This window comes from Arachis ipaensis, chromosome B3 (assembly GCF_059453495.1).
Source record: "Arachis ipaensis isolate K30076 ecotype BB chromosome B3, ASM5945349v1, whole genome shotgun sequence".
Classification (NCBI taxonomy): Eukaryota; Viridiplantae; Streptophyta; class Magnoliopsida; order Fabales; family Fabaceae; genus Arachis; species Arachis ipaensis.
In genome coordinates, this window is record NC_142438.1 from 81,895,702 (window position 1) to 81,902,187 (window position 6,486).

Sequence of the window (6,486 nt, forward strand, 5' to 3'; positions counted from 1 at the left end):
TATAAGTCTTGGCCGTGACCTTAAACATTTTGTTTTCCAGTATTTCCACCGGATACATAAATGCCACAGACATATAACTGGGTGAACCTTTTCAGATTGTGACTCAGCTTTGCTAGATTCCCCAGTTAGAGGTGCCCAGAGCTCTTAAGCACACTCTTTTTGCTTTGGACCACGACTTTAACTGCTCAGTCTCAAGCTTTGCACTTGACACCTTCACGCCACAAGCACATGGTTAGGGACAACTTGATTTAGCTGCTTAGGCTAAGATTTTATTCCTTTGGGCCCTCCTATCCATTAATGCTCAAAGCCTTGGATCATTTTTACCCTTGCCTTTTGGTTTAAAGGGTTATTGGCTTTTTCTGCTTACTTTTTTCTTTTTTTTTATTTTTCTTTATTTTTTTCGCAAGCTTTTGAATTTCACTACTTTTTCTTGCTTGAAGAATTAATTTTAAGATTTTTCAGATTATCAACAATAGTTCTCTTTTTTCATTATTCTTTCAAGAGCCAACAATTTTAACATTCATAAACTTCACTATAAAAAATATGCACTGTTCAAGCATTCATTCAGAAAACAAAAAGTATTGCCACCACATCAAAATAATTAAACTAATTTCAAGATAAATTTCGAAATCCATATACTTCTTTTTCTTTTTCAGAAAACATTTTTCATTTAAGAAAGGTGAAGGATTCATAGGACATTCATAGCTTTAAGACATAGACACTAAACATTAATGATCATATAATAAAGACACAAACATAGATAAAACATAAAGCATAGAAGTCGAAAAATAGAAAAAATAAGAACAAGGAGATTAAAGAACGGGTCCGCCTTAGTGATGGCGGATAGTTCTTCCTCTTGAAGATCTTAGGGAGTGCTTGAGCTCCTCAATATCTCTTCCTTGCCTTTGTTGCTCCTCTCTCATGGCCTTTTGGTCCTCTCTTAATTCATGGAGGATGATGGAGTGCTCTTGGTGCTCCACTCTTAGTTGCTCCATGTTAGAACTCAAATATCCTAAAGAGGTATTGAGTTGCTCCCAATAGTTCTGTGGAGGAAAGTGCATCCCTTGAGGCATCTCAGGGATTTCATGATGAGGAATTTCCTTATGCTCTTGTTGAGGTCCATGAGTGAGCTCTCTTGTTTGCTCCATCCTCTTTTTAGTGATGGGCTTGTCCTCTTCAATGAGAATGTCTTCCTCTATGACAACTCCAGCTGAATTGCATAGGTAACAGATGAGATGAGGAAAGGCTAACCTTGCCAAAGTGGAAGGCTTGTCCGCCACTTTGTATAGTTCTAGAGATATGATCTCATGAACTTTTACTTCCTCTCTAATCATGATACTATGGATCATGATAGCCCGGTCCACAGTAACTTCAGACCGGTTTCTAGTAGGAATGATAGAGTGTTGGATGAACTCCAACCATCCCCTAGCCACGGGTTTGAGGTCAGGCCTTCTCAATTAAACCGGCTTGCCTCTTGAGTTTCTCTTCTATTGAGCTCCTTCCACACAGATGTCCATTAGAACTTGGTCCAACCTTTGATCAAAGTTGACTCTTCTAGTGAAAGGATGAGAATCTCCTCTCATTATTGGCAAGTTGAATGCCAACCTTATAGTTTTTGGACTGAAATCCAAGTATTTCTCCCAAACCATTGTGAGCCAATTATTTGGGTTCGGGTTCATACCTTGGTCATGGTTCCTAGTGATCCATGCATTAGCATAAAACTCTTAAACCATTAAGATTTTGACTTGTTGTATGGGGTTGGTAAGAGTTTCCCAACCTCCTCTTCGAATCCCACGTTGGATCTTCGGATATTCACTCTTTTTGAGCATGAAGGGGACCTCGGGAATCACCTTTTTCTTTACCACAACTTCATAGAAGTGGTCTTGATGCACTTTTGAGATGAATCTCTCCATCTCCCATGACTCGGAGGTGAAAGTAATTGCCTTCCCTTTCCTCTTTCTAGAGGTTTCTCCAGCCTTAGGTGCCATTAATGGTTATGGAAAAATAAAAAGCAAAGATTTTTCCCACACCAAACTTAAAATGTTTTCTCGTCCTCAAGCAAAAGAAGAAAGAAAGGAGGAGAAGAAGAAGAAATGGAGGAGATGGAGGGGAGGAGTGGATTCGGCCAAAGGGGTTTGAGTGTTTATGATGTGTGAAATTGAAGGTGGTAAGGAGGGTTATTTATAGGATAAGAGGGAGAGGGAATTTGTGTAAGAGGGGGTTGGGTTTGGAAAGGAAATGGTCTGAATTTGAATGGTGAGGTAGGTGGGGTTTTGTGATGGATGGATGTGAGTGGTGAAGAGATTATGGGAAAGAGGGTAAGATTTGATAGGTGAATGATATTTGGGGAAGAGGTATTGATGGGATTGATCAAAGTTATTTGGGAAAGAGTGTTATGGAGAGGTGTGAAGAGGAGAAAGAGTGAGTTGGGGTAGGTGGGGATCCTATGGGGTCCACGGATCCTGAGGTGTCAAGGAATTCTACTCCCTACACCTTTCTGGCGTTTAAACGCCCTCTGTGTGCCATTTCTAGCGTTTAACGCCAACTCTGCTACATTTTCTGGCATTAAACGCTAGGCTGATGCCCCCTTTCTGGCATTTAACGCCCATCAGACACCCTTTTCTGGCGTTAAACGCCAGTCTGTCTGCCAATTCTAGCGTTTAACGCCAGCCAGACGCTAGACACCCTTTTCTGGCGTTAAACACCAGTTTGTCTGCCCATTCTGGCGTTTAACGCCCAGAATGCTGCCAGACTGGGCGTTAAACGCCCATTCTGCTAGCCTTACTGGCGTTTAAACGCTACTAAGCCTGTCCTCCAGGGTGTGCTATTTTTTATGCTATTTTTGATTCCGCTTTAATTCTGCAGTTGTTTTTGTGACCTCACATGATCATCTACCTAAAGAAAACATAAATTGACAATGAATAACAAATAAATACAATTAAATAACATTGGGTTGCCTCCCAATAAGTGCTTCTTTAATGTCAATAGCTTGACAGTGAGCTCTTAGAGAGCTTTACAGAGATTCAGAGCTTAATGGTGGCTTTCCAACACCAAATTTAGAAGTTGAGTGTGGGGGCTCTGTTTGACTTTGTATTGAGAGAAGCTTTTCATGCTTCCTCTCCATGGTTATAGAAGAAGATCTTTGAGCCTTAAACATAAGGTAGTCCTCATTCAATTGAAGGACTAACTCTCCTCTGTCCACATCAATCACAGCTCTTGCTGTGGCTAGGAAGGGTCTTCCAAGGATAACGGATTCATCCTCATCCTTTCCAGTGTCTAGGATTATGAAGTGAGCAAAGATGTATGGTGCACGAAATTGTGATGTCCAGGCTCAAACAATCCCTGGCAACATGAGCAACTTGGTACGCGCAATCGTGATTACACTTTGATTATGTAAAATTCATGGCTCTTTCTTTCCCTGGCAATGGCGCCAAGAACATGGTGCCAATACCATGGTTCACAACTTCGATACAACTAACCAGCGAGTGCACTGGGTCGTCCAAGTAATACCTTACGTGAGTAAGGGTCGAATCCCACGGAGATTGTTGGTATGAAGCAAGCTATGGTCACCTTGCAAATCTCAGTTAGGCAGATATAAATTGATAATGGTGTTTTCGAATTTAATATAATAAAATAGGGATAGAAATACTTATGTAATTCATTGGTGAGAATTTCAGATAAGCGAATGGAGATGCCTTCGTTCCTCTGAACCTCTGCTTTCCTGCTATCTTCATCCAATCAGTGTTACTCCTTTCCATGGCTGGTTTTATGCAAGGGCATCACCGTTGTCAGTGGCTACATCCCCTCCTCTCAGTGAAAAATATGCTCACATGCTCTGTCACAGCACGGCTAATCATCTGTCGGTTCTCGATCATGCTGGAATAGGATTCACCCTCCTTTTGCGTCTGTCACTAATGCCCAACAATCGCAAGTTTGAAGTTCGTCACAGTCATTCAATCATTGAATCCTACTCGGAATACCACAGACAAGGTTTAGACTTTTCAGATTCTCTTGAATGCCGCCATCATTCTAGCTTACGCCACGAAGATTCTGGTTAGGAGATCTAAGAGATATTCATTCTAGCTTATTTCATGTAGAACGGAAGTGTTTGTCAGGCACGTGTTCATAGGGGAGAATGGTGATGAGCGTCACACATAATCATCACATTCATCACGTTCTTGGGTGCGAATGGATATCTTAGAAGCGAAATAAGATGAATTGAATAGAAAACAGAAGTACTTTGCATTAATCTTTGAGGAACAGCAAAGCTCCACACCTTAATCTATGGAGTGTAGAAACTCTACCGTTGAAAATACATAAGTGAAAGGTCCAGGCATGGCTGAGATGGCCAGCCCCCAAAACGTGATCACATGATCAGAATACAATCCAGGATCAAAGATTGTCAAAAAGACTAGTAAAAGGTCCTATTTATAATAAACTAGCTACTAGGGTTTACATGAGTAAGTAATTGATGCATAAATCCACTTCCGGAGCCCACTTGGTGTGTGCTTGGGCTGAGCTTGAGTGTTGCACGTGTAGAGGTCCTTCTTGGAGTTGAACGCCAGCTTTTGTGCCAGTTTGGGTGTTCAACTCTGGTTTTGGCTCCTTTTCTGGCGCTGGACGCCAGATTTGGGCAGAAAGCTGGCGTTGATCACCAGTTTACGTCATCTATTCTTGGCCAAAGTATGGACTATTATATATTGCTCGAAAGCCCTAGATGTCTACTTTCCAACGCAATTGGAAGCACGCCATTTCGAGTTCTGTAGCTCCAGAAAATCCACTTTGAGTGCAGGGAGGTCAGAATCCAACAGCATCAGCAGTCCTTTTTCAACCTCTGAATTTGATTTCTGCTCAAGTCCCTCAATTTCAGTCAGAAAATACCTAAAATCACAGAAAAACACACAATCTCATAGAAAAGTCTAGAAATGTGAATTTAACATAAAAACTAATGAAAACATCCCTAAAAGTAACTAGATCCTACTAAAAACATACTAAAAACAATGTCAAAAAGCGTATAAATTATCCGCTTATCAATGTACAGGTCTTCAACCTTCACTAAGACATCCTCTACAAGTCCATAAGCCTGTTTCCTTGATTTGTCTGCCAGTTCTAGTTAGAATTTAGCAGCTTGTACTTCAAAGATCCCTACTTTTTCCATTACAGAGAGTGGCATGAGGTTTATTCCTAACCCCAGGTCACATAGAGCCTTCTCAAAGGTCATGGTGCCTATGGTACAAAGTATTAAGAACTTTCCGGGATCCAGTTTCTTCTAAGGTAATTTCAGTTGCCCCAAAGCATTCAGTTCATTGATGAGCAATGGAGGTTCATCCTCCCAAGTCTCATTACCAAATAACTTAGTATTCAACTTCATGATTGCTCCTAGATACTGAGCAACTTGCTCTTCAACAATATCTTCATCCTCTTCAGAGGAAGAATAATCATCAGAGCCCATGAATAGCAACAGTAAGTTCAGTGGAATCTCTATGGTCTTTGTATAAGCCTCAGATTCCTTTGGTTCCTCATTAGGGAACTCCTTAGTGGTCAGTGAACGTCCATTGTGGTCTTCCTCACTGGAAATCACTGCCTCTTCCTCCTCTACAGGTTCGGCCATTTTGGATATAGTGATGGCCTTGCACTCTCTCTTTGGATTCTCTTCTGTATTGCTTGAAAAAGTACTAGGAGGGATTTCAGTAACTCTTTTACTCAACTGACCCACTTGTGCATCCAAATTTCTAATGGAGGACCTTGTTTCAGTCATGAAACTGAGAATGGTCTTAGATAGATCAGAGACTATGGTTGCTAAGTCAGAAATACTTTGCTTAGAATTCTCTGTCTGTTGCTGAGAAGATGATGGAAAAGGCTTGCTATTGCCAAACTTATTTCTCCCACCATTATTATTTTTGAAGCCTTGTTGAGGCTTCTGCTGATCCTTCCATGAGAAATTATGATGATTCCTACATGAAGGATTATAGGTGTTTCCATAGGATTCTCCCATGTAATTCACTTCTCCATTCCAGGATTCTCAGGGTCATAAGCTTCTCCTTTAGAAGAGGCTTCTTTAGTACTGCCTGATGCAGCTTGCATTTCAGTCAGACTCTGAGAAATCATATTGACTTGCTGAGTCAATTTTTTGTTCTGAGCCAATATGGCATTCAGAGTATCAATCTCAAGAACTCCTTTCTTCTGAGTTGTCTCATTATTCACAGGATTTCTTTCAGAAGTGTACATAAACTGGTTATTTTCAACCATTTTAATGAGTTCCTGGGCTTCTGTAGGCGTCTTCTTCAGATGAAGAGATCCACCAGCAGAGTGGTCCAATGACATCTTGGATAATTCAGACAGACCATCATAGAATATGCATAGGATGCTCCATTCTGAAAGCATGTCAGAAGGACACCTTATGATCAATTGCTTGTATCTTTCCCAAGCTTCATAGAGGGATTCACCTTCCTTCTGTCTGAAGGTTTGGACTTCCACTCTAAGCTT

The 6,486-nt window shown here is 40.9% G+C and overlaps 1 non-coding gene across 1 annotated transcript; it reads left to right on the forward strand.

Annotated features, from left to right (window-relative positions):
* The first annotated feature begins 6,378 nt into the window (after positions 1-6,378).
* Positions 6,379-6,486, forward strand: LOC148571333 (small nucleolar RNA R71). Its single transcript, XR_015908477.1, has one exon. It is a non-coding gene; the product is annotated as a small nucleolar RNA R71 (small nucleolar RNA).